At 38.8% G+C, this 23,017-nt stretch overlaps 2 long non-coding RNA genes across 7 annotated transcripts; both read right to left on the reverse strand.

Annotated features, from left to right (window-relative positions):
- Positions 1-634: 634 nt before the first annotated feature.
- On the reverse strand, positions 635-14,615 carry LOC136687751 (uncharacterized). 2 transcript variants are annotated; one of them, XR_010800525.1, is made up of 5 exons: positions 13,169-14,615; positions 11,415-11,494; positions 11,161-11,290; positions 4,433-4,517; positions 635-3,343 (listed from the first exon to the last, which is right to left on the reverse strand). It is a non-coding gene; the product is annotated as an uncharacterized lncRNA (long non-coding RNA). The 2 variants fall into 2 exon arrangements; XR_010800526.1 differs by lacking the exons at positions 635-3,343; positions 4,433-4,517 and adding an exon at positions 9,677-10,297.
- Positions 14,616-15,442: 827 nt separating this feature from the next.
- Positions 15,443-20,321, reverse strand: LOC136687750 (uncharacterized). 5 transcript variants are annotated; one of them, XR_010800521.1, is made up of 7 exons: positions 20,217-20,321; positions 19,615-19,695; positions 19,333-19,440; positions 18,462-18,600; positions 17,054-18,355; positions 15,643-15,759; positions 15,443-15,521 (listed from the first exon to the last, which is right to left on the reverse strand). It is a non-coding gene; the product is annotated as an uncharacterized lncRNA (long non-coding RNA). The 5 variants fall into 5 exon arrangements; XR_010800524.1 differs by having other exon boundaries at positions 17,054-17,862; positions 18,298-18,355; positions 18,462-19,440; XR_010800522.1 differs by having other exon boundaries at positions 17,054-17,197; positions 17,716-18,355; positions 18,462-19,440.
- Positions 20,322-23,017: the final 2,696 nt, after the last annotated feature.

Consider the following 23,017-nt stretch of genomic DNA (forward strand, 5'->3'; position numbering starts at 1 on the left):
ATATGGGCATTTCACGACTGCTCAGGCCTTATAGCCCTGTCTTCACACCCTTTAACAGTCTTTGGGGCTAATCAGCCAATACCCAATAGGCCAAATTACATCCTAATATTGACTACCATACAATACAGAGTCTATCTGGGAGTAATGTATATATATATTAATATTTAGCAAGCTTAACTATCCCTGTTCCTAATAAACAAGAATGGCATGTGCAACTGCATTTTCTCATGAGTAAATACAAATGAATATATGGATAATTGAGTACAGCAAATAATAACAAAAATAACATATGAGTAAATACATGGATAACATTGTCACGGATCACGGGGCGGACTGACAGAGGCGGACGCACTCGCTAACACACAATGAGTTTATTATAACAAAAGATCTAACAGAACACAGACAAGCTATAAAGGGAACAACAAGACGAGGACATAAAACTACTGAGACAGGAAATACACTAAACGACAAAACTAGGAAACAAACATGACTTGACTAGAAATGAGAGATAAACGACACGACATGACTAGAGAAAAGACTAAGGAGAAAAGAGAAACTGTGGAGACAGACGGACAGACTAGCATAAAGCGATTAACAAGACAAAGGAGAAATGAGAAATGTACGACAAACAAGACGTGAGACAAGAGGGCTTAAGTACAAGACATAAATGAGACACACCTGGACAGATAACGAGGACGGGTTAACACATGACACGGACGAGGAGGCGGAACAAAGGCGGAGACTCGAACATAAACAAACATAGCCATGTGCTAAAAAGGAGCACATGACCGGGGACAACAGACTTGACAGGACGAAGGCGTGACAAACATGAAACATGCAACGAAGCTGTTTGCTCCTGAAGATGTTGTCTTCTACCTATTGTGATTTTACATCATGTAAATAGGCACGTTGCTGACTATAGGGAGAGGTTTCTAGCACTTCACCTGAGTCAGATGACTTGACGATCCGAGTAGGTGTAAGGTCGGACATGACATGTCACACGAATAGTTCGAGAAGATCCACTGGATTGTACAGGGTGAAGTACAGGATATTGTCCTGTGAGTCCAGACATAATCTTTCCCATCATGCTGCGAATAAAAGGCATAACACAACTTCCCAATATAAACAAAATAAGAAGAAACAAAAGCAAAAACATACCCATTCTAATCAACCCCGCTTTCCATTGGCCTGAAAATAGCCAAGACAACCATCCCTCTCCAGGGACTCCTCCCTTTGAGTTGGTCCACATGTTCATCTCTCAATTCCTTTAATTGTGTCATAAATTTAGTGAAATTACCATCTTCAGCAGTGTTCATAGAAATGTAAGTACAACACTCTTCTCCAAACAGAACACAAACACCATCATCTGGAGCTCTCATAGAATCAATAGCAAACCTATTTTGTACCACCATTTTAGAAGTTGCATCTATCTGCTGGCCTAAAGAAGCCAAAGCACCTGTAGTGACATTCATAAACCTTTGCTGATTGTACCAAATATAATTAATCCAATGGGCATTTTATAAGTCTAATACCATGGAAAAAAACTACCCAATTATCAATACTAGAGTGAGACATTACCATGTGTTCAGCTGGTACGTCAGTTGGCACTCCAGAATATGTTAAAGTAGGTTTCGAAAATATAGTGTCTTTACCTGCGAGCCAAGATGATACATCTCGCTTGTTCCGAGCTGTTGGTATGTGTACAGGTAATAGTGCAACCTGACCTGATAAAGTAACTGGAGCACAACATCCTTTCCAGGTAGGAGCTAAAGATTGAGCTATTTGTTTACCATTATCACAAACCCAAAATATATCAGCCACTGGTACTGTACCCTCACCCAAGTCTATGTTCAATAACTTTATATTACTGTCCAAATCCCAACCTGTACTATTTAACTTTCTTCTGTATCTGCGAATTATTCCTCTCACATTTGGGACAGAATTTTTACAGAAACATTATGGGTATGCACCATAGGTGGCGGATGAGTGAATGGTCTGTACAATATTGAACAACTGTGAGCCCGTGGGCATACTGTAGACTTATTTACACATTCAGCTAAACCTCCCAATGGAACAATTGATGGGACCCCTTTTTTTAGAGTAACATGCTATGCAATCATTGTCAACATTCGTATAGGCTGTGAATTGCAAATATTTATACAACATGTTCTGAGTAGCGTACATTGTAACTACCTCACCTTTGTCCTTTTGGCCATTGTTAGTCTCTGAATCAATAGTTCCCATTAGCACGTACCACTCTAGGGCTTCCCATTTGTGTATGACTACTCTGTGTGAATGATTAAGGTGTATACTTTCATAGCACATCAGAAAGTCACAATGTGCGCTAACAGTGAAAATCCCACAGCTTGAACATTATGAGTTTTTGAGTTCCAATTGAGTGGAACTTACCCTTTATGTCTGTAATTGTATCATTAGCTCTTAAATTCTGATATTTCACAAAATAATCTTGCTCTATCTTGGACTGATTTAGGTGATGTACCATTATTAGTGCCAAGGACCAACGTCTTGGTATCTTGGTATCTTATGAAACTGTTGTCTTGGTTTTGTTGAAGCTTGATTAACACAATTTGGAATTTGAGTACAATTAGATATACCTGGCTTATGTAAGCATTAAGTACATTGTATTCTCCTGGTGAAAAACTTAATGTCCCCATGCAAACCTGCTGACTATGTATTGGACAATAGCATTCACAAATTAATCCTTCTGATGTATTCCAGGTCTGCTTTACTGCAGAATATGCTACAGATAAGACTACTGCTCGCTTCTCACGTTCGAGTGAAATTAGAACTGGACCTGTGTCATTTATTTTAATCTATGTGAATATGTTTAGTGGTGTGAACACATGTGTATCATTCAAGTTACCTTGTGGGTCATAATTTGTGTAAGAAATACCTGCAGACAGAATGATTATCACAATGATACTAGACAACATAAACAATGCACAAGTGATTCCCTTCAGTCCACAAAGTCCAGGATATCTAAATGGATACCAACCAGGCATAATGTCAAATTATACAGTCAGAGTTAATTAGTTGTTGTGTTATTTTGTTACTGCAGCAGAGGCGGCGCTTGGCTCACACCTCTAACTGAGCTAAAAAAATAAATAAAAATGAGTCTGGATGACTGTTTGCCAGCCGTTGCCTAGACTCAACATCAATCAGTCAGAGTCATCAGCTGATGGTGGTGTAGCTCTAGTGACGCTCCTAGTTACCGGTCTTTGTACTCTGCTCAGACCTGGCTTGATGACGTCTGGTGCTGGCGTTGTCTTGAACCTTGCTTCTGCTCCTGTGTCTGTGCTTTGTTGGTGCACAGTGGATGTAGCTGATGGGAGAGTTTTTTTTATTTATTTTTTTCATTTTTTTTTTCTTCACTTGACATACTCTTGTAGTTCTTTTTGCAACTGTTCAAGGTTGGGGCCACAGGTGGGTCCCTTCAAATGTGTTACTGGCATTGGTTGACCAGTTAACATTTCATGAGGCATTAAGTGAGTGACTCTGTTGGTTGACATTCTCATGCTCATCAATGCTAAAGGTTTTTTTTCTGTTTTCTATCTGCCATAATCTTTGCACGTCTTTGCATAAATTATTCCATTTTGCCTTTCTACTCTGCCTTGTGACTGAGGATGATAAACACACCCTAGTCTGTGTTTGATTCTCAGTGCTTGTGAAATGTTCTGAATCACTTTGTTCACAAGGTGTTAACCCTTTATGCTAATTGGCTTTACTAGTTCTTTATTTACCATTGTTGAGGCAACCAAATTTATATACTCCCCCCTTAGGTCTCCTGGGCACAATTAATACCATTCTTGACTCTGGCAATCACAACTGTAGTGGCCTGGTTTACCACAAGTCCAGCAGTATACAGGAGATCTCTGATACTGTTGTGCTTCTGGCTGTCTTGTCTGCTGCACACTTTATTTCAGGGGCATACAGTGGGGGTCTATCTTTAACTCCCTATCTTCCTTCGTCAGCCTGTCTCTTATCTTTTCCAGGAACTTCCCTTTCTTTCTCCTGCACTTTTTCTCTCATTTTAATTGCATGAGTTTCAAAAGCTTGTATTATAGCTAAGCAACATAATTTCCTCCCTACCTGGGCCTTAGTTCTAGTAATTTTCTTTCCACCATCATTATCACCTCCTGACATAATTCAACATCAAATGAACTTCTAAGCGGCTATTGCTTTTCTTTTTTAGCTGTTTTTTATTCCACTGCTTCATGCATTCTGACAATTCTACCATCGTTCCTACCCCTTCAGACAACATCAGGAAAAATGGTGTAATATCTTTTTTCGGGATTTATTAAGTTATTCCCCATTTTTACCTCACTACTTCAACTTAAACTGTGTGTTTATAGTGTAATCAAACTAATCCTGTGTGTGTATATATGTGAGAATAAATTCACACTTCCCTTACTCAGTTTGGCTTTTCTCTCTCTCGCTCTCGCTCCTTCTACCTTGTATTGATGGCACCACCTGCTTTCAGCTTTATTCTGATGGTCCTGTAACACAAATTTACTTAACAAAAATATATACATGTTAATTTATCCACATTAATTCCCTATCTTATTTTATGTGTATGTTATTCCAATTATTACTGGTATTATTTACATAATTTAAGCTCAGCACACGTGTGTCTATTAATTCTCATCCTGTCTCTTTGTACACACACAATGCTCTCCTGGAGCTGCATTCCTTTGAGTGGGTCTGGGGTTAAGCACAGTCTCTCATTCCAGTCAAACTCCATACACGCACTACACCCATTGGAAAAAAAAACCTAGTTCAAACGCACCCAATCTCAGGAGCTCCAAACCCCTGTACAGCACTATACATCAATATTTTTCATACATTTATATTTTAAATTTTCCCAAATGACTATTATTTTCTATTTAGACGAAATCAACGTGGCTTTTATCAGTACGCCATTTCATATGGAGATTTCAAAATGTTTCTCCTTTTTTCCAATACTAATTTACCCATGATTACACCTTACAATTTCCCCAATGTACTCTCAGCTTTAACACCTTGCTCTCATTTTTTCTATTCTCTAAAAAATGTTTTTCTGGAGCTCATTGTTTTCTAGTCTCCCAGAAAGCTCATAAGAAACGTCTTTCTGGAGCTCATTTTCTACTGTTTTCTTTATTTTACAGTCTTCCAGAAAGCTCATTGTTTTTACTTTTTATTTAAAAACGTCTTCTGTTCAAGGCTCATTTTCATAACAAATACAAAAGCCCTCAATTTGAGGTTCATGAATAATTTACACTACCTGTCCTTGAACGAAGCTCATACATTTTACCATTACAAATTTCTTTCCCTATTGATTTCTAAATCTTTCATGCTTTATCACATTTCCCACTTTCTTTAAACACTTTCTTCAAACACTTTCTTCACTCTTTCTGACAGTCTTTCTCTTTGACACTCTCTGGGCAGAGGTGTCCTTTCCCTACTTTCTCTAAACACACCCACAGAAAATTTATTGCTCTTTCCAGCACAAGGAAGAGAGTTCTGCTCACACTCTCATGATGAACCAAAGAAAGGAGGGGGGTGATCATTCCCCCACCTGCACTCAGCTCTCTCAGCTGACCATACACACACACATAGAATAGGAAAAGGGAGGGTTATTAGACACAGTCACACTAACACACACACACAGAAAGACAGTTCTTTTTTTCTAAACTCACTAAACTTACACACACACACACACTCATCACTTTCAACATTCAACACAATTCTCATAGTCGACTCATTCACACTTTAACAGCATGCTTTTATTTTCTACCTCTACTTATTTTCTTATACCGTTATTCCTTATTTTTAATTTATGCTCCTTATGAAGTGTAATAATTCAAAGAGAGGCAGCATCAATACAGTGTTCGTCAACAGTGTTTCGAGTGGGCACCCCTAATTAAATCTCAGTATCACACCTCCAGTTTCTCATCAAACTGACCTAAAAAATCACCTAGTGAATTTTTCAGGATTTACGGCCGGGCTAATCCCGCCTCTAAAAAGAGGGCTTAATCCAATCTGCAGCATCCTTTCTTTATTTAACTTAACTATTAACCATTACTTGACCATAAACAAACAAACAAACAACACTTAACTCTTGGTACCTTTCATGCGCATTTTTTCTCTCTCTTTCTGTGCACTTTTATTTTTCCTTCTCTTTTATCTATTCTTTTCTGAGCTCTTTCTCTTTCTTATTATTACTTTTTATTCAGCCAAGGGTATTTTAAGTATTTTAGTCTTTTTATGCTTGCGGCCTTTTCCCTGAGCTTCCACTCTGCAGTTGTGTAAGTCTCAGCAGCTTTTTAAAGGACCAACAACTGTATTTTTGTATAATTTTGGACTCTTTAAGGCTGTTTTTTCCTTTGAACTCCTTTTTTTCAAAAGTTTTTTAATCATGCCTCTCTTCCAATAAGCCTTCTCCACATATCAAACTGCATTACAACTTTTTGTGGCAGAGAGACACAAGCTCATCAATATGCAGAATTTATATGTAAAAAGGCTCTGCTTACCCGTTTTAATGATGCATGCAATGATGAGGTTGGTTCTCTCACCCCCAAAACGAAATGCACATGTTCTGGTGCTGATAACGATCTTTTGCCACCGGTCGGGGTCTCTCAGAGTTCCCGTACGGGCCACCAAAATGTCGTTACCATGACGTATTAATCTTATATCTAGTCTGAACTATAATACTTAAAAGAATAAGTTCAAATAAAAGTTTCTAGTTCTTTTTAAAAATACTTGAAAGATGAAGACGACTTCTTGGAAGATCAGCAGGCTCTTTACTTTCTTAAAGCATTGGAGAGCAGTCTCAGAAGCCTCCTGCAGACTCACTCACAATGACATACTGGAAACCACAGTTTACATACACTTTTTGGGGTGAGGTCATCTCGCCCCTCCCATTTTTTTAATTAGGTTGTATTCCATAGGACCCCAATTAAATGGTACCCTTGTCTCCTTAAGGATGCAGTATATCATAGGAGTCCAACTAAGAAGGTATCCTTATCTTCTAAAGATGTCGTATATCACACCATACCAGACAGTCCCATGCTACACCATTCTCCTTTTTTTCTACAGAGTTCAGGCCTGAGTTATAAACTCAAGTACCTTTGACCATTCTAATATCTTTCCATAAAACTTGTTTAAAATAATTTTCATGTCTTTATATCATTTGTTTATTACAATCACATGTTTTCTATATTATTTGTTTATTGCAGTCACATGTCTGTACATCTTTGCCTCTAGGGAAATATCCAATGCCTGATCTATGAATAAGTGAATTCTCCATCACAGGTCTGAGATACTGTTGTGGAGAAGTTTAAAACTGGATTTGGATACAAAAAGATTTCCCAAGCTTTAAACATCCGAAGGAGCACTGTGCAAGCAGTCATATCAAAATGGAAGGAGTATCAGACCACAGCAAATCTACCAAGACCCGGCCGTCCCTCTAAACTTTCATCTCGAACAAGGAGAAGACTGATCAGAGATGCAGCCAAGAGGCCCATGATCACTTTGGATGAACTGCAGAGGTCTACAGCTGAGGTAGGAGAGTCTGTCCATAGGACAACAATCAATCGTACTCTGCACACATCTGGCCTTTATGGAAGAGTGGCAAGAAGAAAGCCATTTCTCAAAGTTATCCATAAAAAGTCTCGTTTAAAGTTTGCCACAAGCCACCTTGGAGACAAACCAAACATGTGGAAGAAGGTGCTCTGGTCAGATGAAACCAAAATCAAACTGTTTGGCCACAATGCAAAACGATATGTTTGGCGTAAAAGCAACACAGCTCATCACCCTGAACACACCATCCCCACTGTCAAACATGGTGGTGGCAGCATCATGGTTTGGGCCTGCTTTTCGTCAGCAGGGACAGGGAAGATGGTCAAAATTGATGGGAAGATGGATGGGGCCAAATACAGGACCATTCTGGAAGAAAACCTGTTGGAGTCTGCAAGAGACCTGAGACTGGGACGGAGATTTATCTTCCAACAAGACAATAATCCAAAACATAAAGCCAAATCTACAATGGAATGGTTCACAAATAAACGTATCCAGGTGTTGAAATGGCCACATCAAAGTCCAGACCTGAATCTGTGGAAAGAGCTGAAGACTGCTGTTCACAAACGCTCTCCATCCAACCTCACTGAGCTCGAGCTGTTTTGTAAGGAAGAATGGGCAAGAATTTCAGTCTCTCGATGTGCAAAAAACTGATAGAGACATACCCCAAGCGACTTGCAGCTGTAATTGCAGCAAAAGGTGGCGCTACAAAGTATTAACGCAAGGGGGCCGAATAATATTGCACGCCCCACTTTTCAGTTTTTTATTTGTTAAAAAAGTTTGACACATCCAATAAATTTCATTCCACTTTTACGATTATGTCCCACTTGTTGTTGATTCTTCACAAAAAATTTTAATTTTATATCTTTATGTTTGAAGCCTGAAATGTAGCATAAGTTTGAAAAGTTCAGGGGGTTGAATACTTGCACCAAAATGCACCAAGAACAATGGATCCTTCTATCAATTTAACAATAGCAAATATGCTAGTCAACAGAATCTGTTTTGGATTACAAACAACTCTTAACTTGGATTATACAGTACAATTAAAACTGTTAGTTATTTTACTTTCAACCTTAACTTTCAACCAGTTGATTTCTGACAATGGACATGTGCACCTGTCACCTGTCACAAAATGGTCACACTTCAGCTCACAGAATTCAGGTACGAGTGCCCCTTATCAAAATTCTGCTTAGGGCCCCAAGAAAATCTGGACTGGCTCTGTCACCACTTATCACATTTGTGATGGTGATGAGTCTGCTTACAGATGGGTGGTTGATCAGATTATCCTCTGGAGCAGCCACAACAATCTTGAGCAGAACACAGTTAAACCAGTAGACAAGCAAGTGGACTTGAGGAGAAGCCTACAAACCCCGCCAGCACTCAACATCCTTGACAGAACTGTGATTACTATGGAGTCCTGCAAGGGCACAACGATCACCAGGGACCTGAAATGGGACTACAATATCAGCACCATTGTTAAGAGAGCTCAGCAGAGGATGCATTAGCTGAGGAAGCTTGACCTGCCCCAGGAGACGGTGCAGTTTAACACAGTCATCACCATCATGAGTCTGTCATCACCAAACACAACATACTGCAGCGCATCATCGGGTCTGTGGAGCAGACCATTAGTTTTAAGCTCACACTTCTATATAGTAGCTGGTGCTACTGAGCATGCATTAACGGTGCCAGTGGGTTTAGGTACAGCATTAGTCACCAAAGAGGTCAGTGTGTATTTACGGTTGTTGATGGTAAAGGGTAAAGTAGGAGTGTAAAGCTAGAGCTCACTGTTGAGCCTTCTGGAGGTGTTGTGGGCTTAATTCAGCAAAACACTGACAAGGGGAGGTGCCTACCTAATGACCCCTGTGAAGAGCTAGTGATATATCTGTAGCAAATGTAGTAAATTTCAAATGTCCTCTGGCATATCACCTAAAGATCCTTCACGTACAACCATACCATAGTTTGAAAACTGAAAGATGGTGATTTTGATGTTGCTGAAAGTGAACATAGCACATTAATTCTTTATTTTTAATTGTTGTATTTTCATAATACTATTAATACTACACAACAATTGACATAAAATAGTAATAAAAATTCTCTTCTCTTCCTACAGAGACAGCTCAGGCCTCAGCAGCTACCGACCAGTACCACTCATTTCTTTCTTTTCTGAAATTCTTGAATGTGTAGTGTACAACCAATTGTCTCTCTTTCTCACACAAAACCAGCTCATGGACCCATAACATTCTGGCTTCGAACCAGCAAACTCAACAGAAACTGCCCTCATAGCAGTGACTGAGAAGCTCCAGGCAGCAAGATCAGCCAATGTGTCATCTGTCCTGAACCTTCTTGACCTCTCTCATGGTTTATCTTTCGACTGTTGTGCTGATAACACTCAACTAATGTTTTTTTTTCTCTCCATCTGATACATTCAGGTCTCTGCATGTCTGGCTGATATCTGTTCCTGGATGGCATCTCACTACCAGAAGCTCAAGCTTAGCAAGGCTCTCTTTCCCACTCAGAAGGCTGTCCAGGTGCTTGTCCATTCCCGTGTCATTTTAAGATTTGACTGCTGCAGCTTGATACTGGCTGGTCTTCCTCGATGGACAATCAGGACCCTGCAGCTGATCCATAATCCAGCAGCGTCTGATCTTATGACAATGGTCAAGATCCAATCTGGATATCAAGGCCTTCAAGCTTCAAGTACAGCCAGACTTGACCCACCGTCCTTCAAGAAACATATAAGACCCAGGTGATAAAATGAATTCCCCCTAGCCCTCACTGTATGGACAGCAGACTGTCTCATGTTCTTCAAACACTAACTGAAATACAGAAACAATACTGAAAGTGTTCGCACTTATTCTGTACTTAAATCTTTATCTGTTTTCTACGTGACAACACAGGTCACAGGTGTTTGTTATCATATGTATGCTGTGTTAAATCTCTACTTTTTCTTTCTAGGTGTCAACAGTGGCTTTGCTCTGGCATTGTCTGAGCCCAAGTGTATTTTGGACTTGCCATAACTTATTTGTACTCACTGGAATACAAACCTGAACAAAAACAAAGCACTTTTCTAAGTCGCTTTGGTTAAGAGTGCCTGCTAAATGCCATAAATGCAAATGTGCATTTAGTTTTTTAGCCCTCTAGGACAACCGTTGTCAGGGTCTATAAAAGCCAGCGAGAAGATGCTGAGACCTGAAGCACTGATCAGGGATCTTCTGGAACAACAAGTTTATCTGTGAGTTCTTCACATCTCTCCAGTACTCTGCACCAGACTCAGAGCACTTTCATCCAGGTGAGCTCAACAAGACCTTTAAACATAACAGGTCCTTCACTTCTTAAACACTTACAAACCATTTTACTAATGTCTGCTTAGATCTTCGGTGATGCCTCAGCCATCCACATCTTGGCGTCACACAGAACAACACAGAAGCTCAACATGCTTGGAGGAGAAGGTTGTTAGGGAAGCATGTTGAGCTTCCTGCAATGAGATGTCACCATCCTGCCCACCCAGAGAATGACTCCTGGATTTGGGAGTTTTTTTAAGAGTATACAGTAAAGTGTTACAGAACACTTTATATGTATTTATACCTTGGGGTTTTAAGTGCAGTTTTTTCTTCCACTGAATCTCTCTCTCTCTCTCTCTCTCTCTCTCTCTCAGGATGAGGCTGCCTGTTCTCCTGTTTTTATTTTTGGCTGTGGTTTCCAGCTCTGCCAAACGCTGTAAAAGCAAGGATAAGAATGACGACGGCTACAACATCTTCTCTGCAAAGCACATCCTCCCAAAGGTGTTTGATTTCACAGATAAGAGCTGGACACAACATCTACTAAAAATGATGTATTACCTGGGCAAAAAAAGTCTCTGTGGAAGAAAACGGGTTCAGACTTTCTTTAGAAATGCTGATGAAGTCCCAGTTCAGGAACTCTGTAATGGTAAAAGTTTTGAAGAAGGCGATGGGAACCTGTGCCACAGCGAGCGCAACTTCACTGTTTACATGGTCGAAAGCAGGAGGCTGAAAAGCGACTGCAAATTTAAGGTTAAGAAAGATAAACTGTATGTAGTTGTGGGCTGTGAAAAAGTTAAAAACTACCGTCTCCCTGTACACTTTCACAACCAGACTAATCAGCCACCAAACAAAAGGGCTGCACACTGCAAACCATAACTCAGCTCATTCACTGCAGGCTTGCGCTTTTTGTTTCTGAAACGGAAATAACTTTCACTCTGCCCAGTGTCTGTTAGTGCAATGATTTTTAGAAAGATGTAGCTCAGCTTTTGCTTTGGGACAGGGTGAAAGATGGGAGGGCTGTGATTTCTGAATTGTTTCATACTTAATATTTTTCTTTACACCACAAGAGCCTCTTCCACAATGCTTTTTTGTTGGATGTATGGATGACGATTTCACTGCTGTGGGTTTTTCATCTGCACATTTTACTTTATGCTGTAGCATTAAAAAAAATCCTCACATGGTGAATGCACAATGTTGTCTGTGTCATTTCTTATTTCTCATCATTACTCGTTGGTTAGGATCTTTAAAATATAGACTTTAGAAAGTCTAATGCAGGGAGACAACTGTCTTGCATATTAATCCTTAATAAACCAAAAATGCCTAGAAAAATATTTCAAAAGTATATTATTAATTGCGGGGTGTGCCATTGTCCACAGGTTTGAGTAACTGAGTGAGTGGGTGAGTGTGTAATGTCCTGTCCTAGCTCTCTGTCCAGAGTGTGTTCCAGACTTGTGCCTAATGATTCACCTACTGCAATGCAGAACAGGACGAAGTAAAGAAATCTAAAAACCCCATTTGATGAAAAGTTGGGATGTTGTGCAAAATGTCAATAAAAATAGAATGCAATGTGCAAATCATTTAAACCCTATATTTAATTCAATATAGTACAAAGTCAATATTAACATTTTGAAACTTTATTGTTAAAATGTTATAGTTTTATGTTTAAATATTGCCTATTTTAAAATTTCATTCATTCATTCATTGTCAGTAACCGTTTATCAGTTCAGGGTCGCTGTGCGTCCGGAGTCTATCCAGAATCACTGGGTGCAAGTCAGGAACACACCTTGGAGTCCTTCATAGGGCAACACACACACTCACACATCCACACCTATAGACACTTTTTGAGTCGCTAATCCACATACCAACGTGTTTTTGGACCGTGTAAGGAAACTGGTGTAGTGTAGTAACAGTATTTGAGTTGGTTATGTTTAATGGTGATTATCACTTATAATAATAATTATTATTATTACTGAATTAAATGACAAAAATATTAATAATTTATCAGAGATTGAAATACTGTCAACGCTAGGGATGAGTCCTCAGGATTTTCAGACTCTTAATGAACAAACTCCACACACTGTATTATTTCAGATAATGGAAACACTTCATTAAAAGGAATGATAATAGGTTGATAAACATAGCACAATCATCAAAATCTCACGGAATCAACACGGGTGAAACCAGTTCGAATTTAATAATTGGCTAGGCTATATGACTTGTGAATAATATGTTGCTAAATTATTTAATTAGTGTATAAATTTATCAAGAGACTTAATTCGTCATCAGCTTCTGAAAATGAGGAATTTGCTTACTCTTTGGCGCAACTCAGAACCGAGCCGATGGGTCCAGCAGATTTTCAATCTGTTCTTCCGGTGCTTGACTTGTCACAGCTGGAGGTAGGCTGGTTAGTGAGGGAGTTCCCTCCAGGATGCATCAGCCACTTTTGCCGTCTTTTAGATGGTGTGACGTCAGTCGGGGATTCCCTTCACAGAGAGCTGCTGGCCTGGCTGGTTTTCCCGGAGTGAGGGAGAGCGTTGCAAGGAAGCGTTCTGTTTTCCTCCGATCCTCAGAAGCGGTGTGCTCCGAATTAATTAGCTAATACTCATTCATTCATTAATTATCTGTAACCGCTTATCCAATTCATATCCAACATATATATATATCGAGTATATTATCAACTATTCAAGATGTTAGAGATTAATTCATTTTTCTAAATTGAGACAGGGATTTTTCCTCGTGATTAAAACAGTAATTCACATCACTCGGTTAGTTAGTAGACAGTCACCTGAGAAAAACAGAGGATAATATTAATAACACATTGCATAATACATGCTTAACTTCAGCAGAAACATATGTGTCCGATCTCCTTTGTTAGAGGGAGAGAGGGCGAAAAATGATTTCGCAAATGTCCACTTGGGGGCACTGTTGGTCCATGCTGTTTGTCTGGTTTGAACTCGCGTTGCGAGGTCACCATCAGGCATTCCTGGGCCATCTGTTGATTTTGGATAAGATACACACACACTCTGTGGAATGCAGGTCCCGTCCCCTCCTTTTTATGAAACAGAATGGAGAGTCAGAGTCTTAATTTTTCATTTCTTGATCTGGATCCATACTCCACTACACTGGAGCACCCGGAGGAAACCCATGTGGACATGGGGAGAACACACCAAACTCCTCACAGTCAGTCACCCAGAGCAGGGATTGAACCTACAACCTCCAGGTCCCTGGAGCTGTGTGACTGCAACACTACCTGTGTAAAATAGCAAACACTTTTAAGTTATTATCATCAACCGTGCATAACATCATCAAAAGATTCAGAGAATCTGGAACAATTGCTGTGCGTAAGGGTCAAGGCTGTAAAACTCTACTGGACGCTCGTGATCTCCGGGCCCTTAAACGTCACTGCACCTCAAACAGGAATGCCACTGTCAAGGAAATAACAGAATGGGCTCAGGAATACTTCCAGAAAGCATTGTCAGTGAACACAATCCACCGTGCCATCCGCCGTTGCCAGCTAAAACTACGCAGTGCAAAGAGGAAGCCATTTCTAAGCAAGCTCCACAAGCTCAGACGTTTGCACTGGGCCAGGGGTCTTTTAAAATGGAGTGTGGCAAAATGGAAGACTGTTCTGTGGTCACATGAGTCACGATTTGAAGTTCTTTATGGAACACTGGGAAGCCATGTCAACCGGACCAGAGAGGACAAGGATAACCCAAGTTGTTATCAACGCTCCGTTCAGAAGCCTGCATCACTGATGGTATGGGGTTGCATGAGTGCTTGTGGCATGGGCAGCTTGCATGTCTGGAAAGGCACCATTAATGCAGAGAACTATGTTCAGGTTCTAGAACAACATATGCTCCCATCTAGACGTCATCTCTTTCAGGGAAGACCCTGCATTTTTCAACAAGATAATGCCAGACCACATGCTGCAGCAATCACAACATCATGGCTACGTAGGTGAAGGATCCGGGTACTGAAATGGCAGCCTGCAGTCCAGATCTTTCACCTATAGAGAACATTTGGCGCATCATAAAGAGGAAGGTGCAACAAAGAAGACCCAAGATGATTGAACAGTTAGAGGCCTGTATTAGACATGAAAGGGAGAGCATTACTATTTCTAAACTTGAGAAACTGGTCTCCTCTGTCCCCAGATGTCTGTTGAGTGTTGTAAGAAGAAGGGGGGATGCCACACAGTGGTAAAAAATGGCCTTGACCCAACTTTTTTGGGATTTGTTGACGCCATGAAATTTTGAAACAACATATTTTTCCCTTAAAATGATACATTCTCTCAGTTTAAACTTTTGAGGGAGCAGCTTGATCATCATGAGGAGCCGCTTCATCATGATGATGATGATGATGACGCTTCATTTCTTGACCAATTTTATTCTTCATAAGACACAAACATATACAGTCAGCTACTAGACACAGCATTTAAATAAAAATGTGTTACAATCTCTCTCTCTCTCTCTCTCTCTCTCTCTCACTCTCTTTTGAGAACAGAATTTATCTTTGCTGAGTTACAATTTGGAGAAACAGTTTTCAATAATTTTGCCATAAACAAGATTTAACGAAAATACTTACAGCTTTGTAGATAAAGGTGTTTGCTTTATTCAGTTTTGAAAGCATACTTTTAAACCCACGGTTATCCAGCTCCACTCCTTTCTCCTGGTTTATGAAAACACACAAGAAATGGCAGGGGAAAGTTAAAAAACGTTTTTGAAACTGGTGTAAGGTATCTTATTTATTACACATTTACAGTCGACGAATTAAGAGATAAGGGTCTGACCTCTCCCTCTGCGCTGACGGTCAGTAAACTGAGGCTCAGGTGCAGCAGCACAGTGACCAGAAGAAACTTGGTGCTCAGTGAAGCCATTTCTGACTTTTCTCAAAAACAAGACTCAATCTGGAGACACAAAAACACATCAGACATTCGTCCTGAAATAAAGTGTATTAATAGAGAGCTTTATCCCTTCGTTACTTCACTTCATTTGAGAAGCTTTTACACTATGTTTTGGAGCATTGGTGTGAAGATTTATTTACATTCAAACATAAACATCATGCTGAATGATTAGTTGTGTCTCTCAGTTCAGATAAATATAATTTCAGGTTATTATCCCAATACAGTGAAACCTTGACTTACGAGTGAATGAACTTACAAATTTTCCGAGATACGAGCCGTCGCTCGGTTGATTTTTTTTTTTTTTGGAGCCGAGTTCTGAGTTACGACTGCCACTAGGTAGCCCAGAGAGCGTTTAGATCACTTGGTTATATCTTACCGTCAACCCAGTAAACATTTAGCCGTTGATTCAACGTTGAAATAACGTAATGACTGCCGTCTAATCAACGTTCTCTTAAGGTTGAAAATGAAAGTTGAAAAGACGTCCAAACACAGACATTGAAAAGATGACTAAAAAAAGTCACGTTAAAGACGTCCTTTTAAAACCGTTATTTCAACGCTGAAATCACGTACCTAAATGTCGTTCAATCAGCGTTTTCCTAAGGTTGAAAATGAAAGTTGAAAAGACGACTAACAAAAACTTAGAGCCGTTATTTCAACATTGAAATCACGTACTAAATGTCATTCAATAAACACTGAATTAAAGTTGAAAAGACATCCAAACATAAACTTTGAAAAGACGAGTAACAGAGTCACATTACAAATGTACTTTCAAAGTACAGTAGGTTCCATTAAGAATTTAACGGTTCAGACTGGATTTTAATGGTGTCTACATCTAATAGTTTTCATCATGTAACATGTAACCCATTAGCACTTAATGGTTCCTAATAGTTTATCCATTATTTCTTTTAATAGTTTCCATTATGTAACACTTCTATTAGTATTTAATTGTACCTGTCAGTTCACAATCCCGGTTGGAAAAAAACTTTACACCCATAGGTAAAAGCAAAATATTTATAAACATATTGGCAAATTTTTGTAATTAGTCCATATATATATATATATGATATGATATATATGATATATGATACCTTTCAGTGTTCTTTTATTTAGTCATGTTTTTGTACTAGTTAATGTACTTGGAACCATAAGGGGCTAAAATGTATCATTACCATTAGCTTTATATATACCACCCTAAACCATTTTGTACCCTGTGGTAACAGAATTATTAACACAAATATTCATAACGGGTGGCACAGTGGCGCAGCAGTTAGCGTCGCAGTCACACAGCTCCAGGGACCTGGAGGTTGTGGGTTCGATTCCTGCTCCGGGTGACTGTCTGTGAGGAGTTGGTGTGTCCTCCCCGTGTCCACGTGGGTTTCCTCTGGGTGCTCCGGTTTCCTCCCACAGTCCAAAAACACACGTTAGTAGGTGGATTGGCGACCTTTCATAATCAACAGTGTACGAAACAATTACTTATGTAAAAAGACAAAATCAAAAATATAGCAATTTTTAAATTAATAAAAATCCACCTGAAGAGGAAATACGCAAAACTGACATTTTAATATATACATTAAATTTTACCTTTTTTTATCTGTTTAACCCAATACATTTAATTAATAAAAATATGGCAGTGGAAGGAAAATTATTGCTTGTGTTTTCAGTACACATCTTCTGTTAGAATGAAATTTGAAAATAGTGTACTGGCAGTCATATACCACAGGTTATACTGTACATGTCCACGCTCAGGCCAATGTGTTGTTTGAGATTGGCAAAGGTAAACTTTCTAAACTTTCTGCAGAAATTGTGTGCATTGGTTCAGTGGAGGCATGAAAGGTTTAGTACAGGAGGTTGATCACTTGAGTCACACTCTGCAACTCCATGTTTAAAATGCATCTCTGGAGAAATGTCATGGTGTTTTCAGGTGTGCACGGTATTCAATTTTGAAGTCGTGATACATACAGGAGGTTGTGAAGAAGGCCTCATCTACTGCACTATGACAGCAAACCTCAACTCAGCTTTCACCACACTCTGGCTTCCTCTGGAAACACCAGTTTCCCAGTCCTGATCTTTCAGCTGAATTATCAGATATAATGTTGTAGGTTCACCCTACAGAAAAACAGAAACAGACTTGGCATGACACACTAAGACATAATACTGACTTTCCGTTGACTGTGACTATTTCAGTTGGTGTGGCAACAGTTTACTTTATCATACTTAATGAGGGGGTCAGAGTTGTAAGTCAAGAAAAGCAAGTTTATTCTTGAAGTCAATGCCTATACATCATGAAGAAAAATGCTTTAATAATGATCCCATACCTATTAACTATTAATTTATATTGGTGCCCCCCTCTGGAGTTTGGTGTTTTCTTACTGTGTCTGTATGGGTTTCCTCTGTGTGCTCCTGGTTTCCTCCCATGATCCAAACACACATTGGCAGGTGGATTGGCTACTCAAAAGTGTCCATAGTGTGAGTGTGTGAGTGAATGTGTGGGTGTGTGGTGCCCTGTGAAGGACTAGTGCCCTGTCTAGGGTGTGTTCCCACCTTGCGCAGAGTGACTCCAGGTAGTATGTAAATATTTTGTACCCACCACAACCTTGAACTGGACAAGCAGACAATGAATGAATACATGAATGAATGAAAGCACAGAAGCCACATTGATGCAATAATTGTTAAATTATTATTTAGGTCAAATGTTTAAATCAAACCTGTAAGCTTTGAAGTCCTCTCTCATCTCAACGTCAGTGTGGCAATGTGTATTTTAGGGAGTACAGCTGTAAATCCATTGCTGAACTGGTGAATTTTGTTCACTGTTAGAGTATGGATTCCATCAACCTCATCAGACAACTGTAAAAACAAAGCAGAACACAATAGATGAAAGCTTTATTATAATAATCCAATAAATGATTTCAATAAAGACAATAGTGTAGCGCAAATAAGATAGAATAAGGAATCGATATTAGACAAATATTAATATAATAGAATATTAATAATGGTCTTACAGTAAAAAACTAATATAAATCTAGTATTATATTATAGTATTATATTATAAATATTATAACAATATTATAGGGCGGCACGGTGGCGCAGCAGGTAGTGTCGCAGTCACACAGCTCCAGGGGCCTGGAGGTTGTGGGTTCGATTCCAGCTCCGGGTGACTGTCTGTGAGGAGTTGGTGTGTTCTCCCCGTGTCCGCGTGGGTTTCCTGAGGGTTACTGCCTGTGAGGAGTTGGTGTGTTCTTCCCGTGTCTGTATGGGTTTCCTGAGGGTTACTGCCTGTGAGGAGTTGGTGTGTTCTTCCCGTGTCTGTATGGGTTTCCTCCCACAGTCTAAAAACACACGTTGGTAGGTGGATTGGCAACTCAAAATTGTCCGTAGGTGTGAATGTGTGTGTCTGTGTTGCCCTGTGAAGGACTGGCGCCCCCCTCCAGGGTGTATTCCCGCCTTGCGCCCATTGATTCCAGGTTGGCTCTGGACCCACCATGACCCTGAATTGGATATGCAGTTACAGATAATGAATGAATAATATTATACATATTAAATATAATATTTTCAGAATTATAAAAGATACAATAATACTAATATGATGTTGGTTCACTTGCTACCAGCACTGGGCATTTGGTGACAATGCTGTTGATGCATCTGTTGACTTCCTTGCCTGATAAAATTACTGAAACCTTCAGATCTCTGCAACATTGAAAAGTGGCACATTTTCTAGCTTTTGCTTGAGTGACATATGCAAGGTCTACTGGAGGATGGACAGTATTGACTCAAAACACGTATGCTTTCATTAATAATCAGATCACAGCTTATAAGTTTTAAAATATTATTACTAATTCTACAATATAATAAAATACATACTTGCATTAGTGTTCCCCGCAACATTTATATTTCACAGTTAAACCTTTGGGAACATGAACATACTCCAAGTTAGTTGGATACCTGAGTGGGAAAACAATTGTCAGTCTAACAAAATATTGTATCATATGTAAATGTTTTGGTGCACCTCATAAAATTATATGTATTGATTTTCTAAGTAAAAGTAATAACAGAGTACAATACATCGATATTTTACACACAACTTCAGATAAAAATACCGTTCATCTGAGGATTTTCACATATTTGGAAAAGCACAAATGTGGCCTGCACAAATGTTATTGTATGATTTTACTTTCCAGGCCAGCACTTTTGATATTTGGTTAACATTCGCATTGTTAGCAAGGTGGCTTGCATGTAACTGCAACCCAGACCTGCTGAAATAAATGTCAAAAACATTACTGTTAATAATGTAATATTAATTTTAATTTGCTTTATACAGAATGGGTTATCCTCCTCTACTCCTTCACTTGTCTTCACTGAGATGCTAACCTAGCATAGCTGTTGCTTTGCTAGAGCTCTTTAAATACTTATACTTTGCCAGAATGAGTGAAACTAAAGTTTTATTAAGATTAAATATCACTTACCTCTGAATATACGAGCCTCCTCCGCTGTTTTTGTGATGCCTGCTTCAACAAACCGTTGAAAAATCATCCACTGAAACTTATTTTCACGCTGTATTCAAACTCAGAGTAACCGTTATCTGAAGGGGAGGGGCTCTCTCTCTCTCAAACACACACACATTCTCTCTCTCTCTCTCTCTCTCTCTCTCTCTCTCTCTCTCTCTCTCTCTCTCTCTCTCTCTCCCCCTCTCTCTCTTAACTGATTTAAAACGCATTCCGGACGTCCACTGACAATATTGATTTGTCCCAAAATAACAGACACATTTTGGACGTCCACTGACGTTATCAATTGGTCCCGAAATAAACCACGGTAAAGTTAGTTTTCTTTTCGATATTCGGTTTTCCGGCGTCAATACCTTTTCAAAATAAGGTTATATCTGACACAGGGTTACATATTCTGAATGATACGGACACTGAGAACAATGCACACTGTTTTTATGGACGCTCCGGTGCATTTGATATATGCTCCTTTTCCTTTCAATAGCTAAAAAAACAGACCGTTTTTGACATCGCAACAAAGTGCTTTCGTTTCTAGACTCTGTCTACAGCAATGCACACCATCGTCTTTCAGCCTAATTTGCTTAAATACGATTAAATACGTACTTTCCTGTCGCCGCTAACAACAGGTGACAATCTTCAATAGCTTCGTTTTCACTGTGTTTATAAACATCAGATTGGCCGTGTTAGATACTTGGAGTGATGGGGAAGAATGCACACCAAATGTGTTTTCATACTGACCTCTCATTAACAGTTAAATTCAGAATTTAGGTCTCTCTCTCTCCCTCTCTCTCTCTCTCTATCTCTCACTCTCACACACACACACACTCTCTCACTCACTCACTCAGTCTGTCTCTCACTCTGTTTGTCTGTCTGATCTGATTCACCCAGGAGGGGTCAGGTAGTGAGGACTGTGGACACAGTGAAGAATACCAGAGACTGTGAGAAGTAGTGAAGCAGAAAGCTTTATTTAAAGAGAATGTTAAAGTTCTAACTGTGTAATTCTGTTTTTGGAATCTGTTCTTTTAAATGTTAAGCCTTTATTTTTTTAATATAAAGTGTACATTGTGTTTGATATCATGCACATGATTTATTTTATCAATAAAATGATTGATGGATGGAAAAATCTTTTTTTTAATGAATTTTTAAATTTATTTTTTAATAAATTTTCAACCAAGTTACATAAGACTTTAAATTCAACTGTGCATTGTAGACATTAATCACACTAACCATGCACACCCTTTGGTATAAATTAAATTATTGATTTTTGTTACATTTTTAAAAATTTTGAAATCAAAAAATTTATAATAATTTGCTTAAAATATGAAAAACAATTTAAAATAAATAAAATAAAGAGAAATCTGCCTCAAGCAAATCATGTGCAATCCTTATTTATAAATTTGGATTGCACATGATTTGCTTGAGGCAGATTTCTCTTTATTTGTCTTTATGTTTACATAAATTAAATACTCATGCAAATATTGTAAATATATTGTAGCAAATACTAAATAAATGGACAACTAATGTTCTCAAATGACAACAATTTTTGTAAATTATTTTTCATATTTTAAGCAATTTAATCTAATTTTTTTTATTTCAAAATTTTTAAAAATGTAACAAAAATAAATAATTTAATTGTATAGACAAACCAAAGGGTGTGCATGGTTAGTGTGATTAATGTCTACAATGCACAGCTGTATTTAAAGTCTTATGTAACTTGGTTGAAAAGTTATTAAAAAATAAATTTAAAAATTCATTAAAAAAAGATTTTTCCATCCATCAATCATTTTATTGATAAAATAAATCATGTGCATGATATCAAACACAATGTACACTTTATATTAAAAAAATAAAGGCTTAACATTTAAAAGAACAGATTCCAAAAACAGAATTACACAGTTAGAACTTTAACATTCTCTTTAAATAAAGCTTTCTGCTTCACTACTTCTCACAGTCTCTGGTATTCTTCAGTGTCCACAGTCCTCACTACCTGACCCCTCCTGGGTGAATCAGATCAGACAGACAAACAGAGTGAGAGACAGACTGAGAGTGAGACAGACTGAATGAGTGAGTGAGTGAGTGTGTGTGTGTGTGTGTAAGTGAGAGACACAGAGAGATTGAGAGGGAGAGAGAGAGACCTAAATTCTGAATTTGACTGTTAATGAGAGGTCAGTATGAAAACACATTTGCTGTGCATTCTTCCCCATCACTCCAAGTATCTAACACGGCCAATCTGATGTTTATAAACACAGTGAAAACGAAGCTATTGAAGATTGTCACCTGTTGTTAGCGGCGACAGGAAAGTACGTATTTAATCGTATTTAAGCAAATTAGGCTGAAAGACGATGGTGTGCATTGCTGTAGACAGAGTCTAGAAACGAAAGCACTTTGTTGCGATGTCAAAAACGGTCTGTTTTTTTAGCTATTGAAAGGAAAAGGAGCATATATCAAATGCACCGGAGCGTCCATAAAAACAGTGTGCATTGTTCTCAGTGTCCGTATCATTCAGAATATGTAACCCTGTGTCAGATATAACCTTATTTTGAAAAGGTATTGACGCCGGAAAACCGAATATCGAAAAGAAAACTAACTTTACCGTGGTCCGAAATAACTGACTTGTTTTCAATGCAGTTTGGACGTCCACTGACGTTTAAAATATGTCCTTGACTGAACGACTACTTTTAGACCTATTTTGAACGTCCAGGGACGTTCCTTGTTTACTGAGAATCTATGTCATATCGCTGTTTTTGTAGCATTTTGGCATTAAG

This window comes from Hoplias malabaricus, chromosome 2 (assembly GCF_029633855.1).
Source record: "Hoplias malabaricus isolate fHopMal1 chromosome 2, fHopMal1.hap1, whole genome shotgun sequence".
Lineage (NCBI taxonomy): Eukaryota > Metazoa > Chordata > Actinopteri > Characiformes > Erythrinidae > Hoplias > Hoplias malabaricus.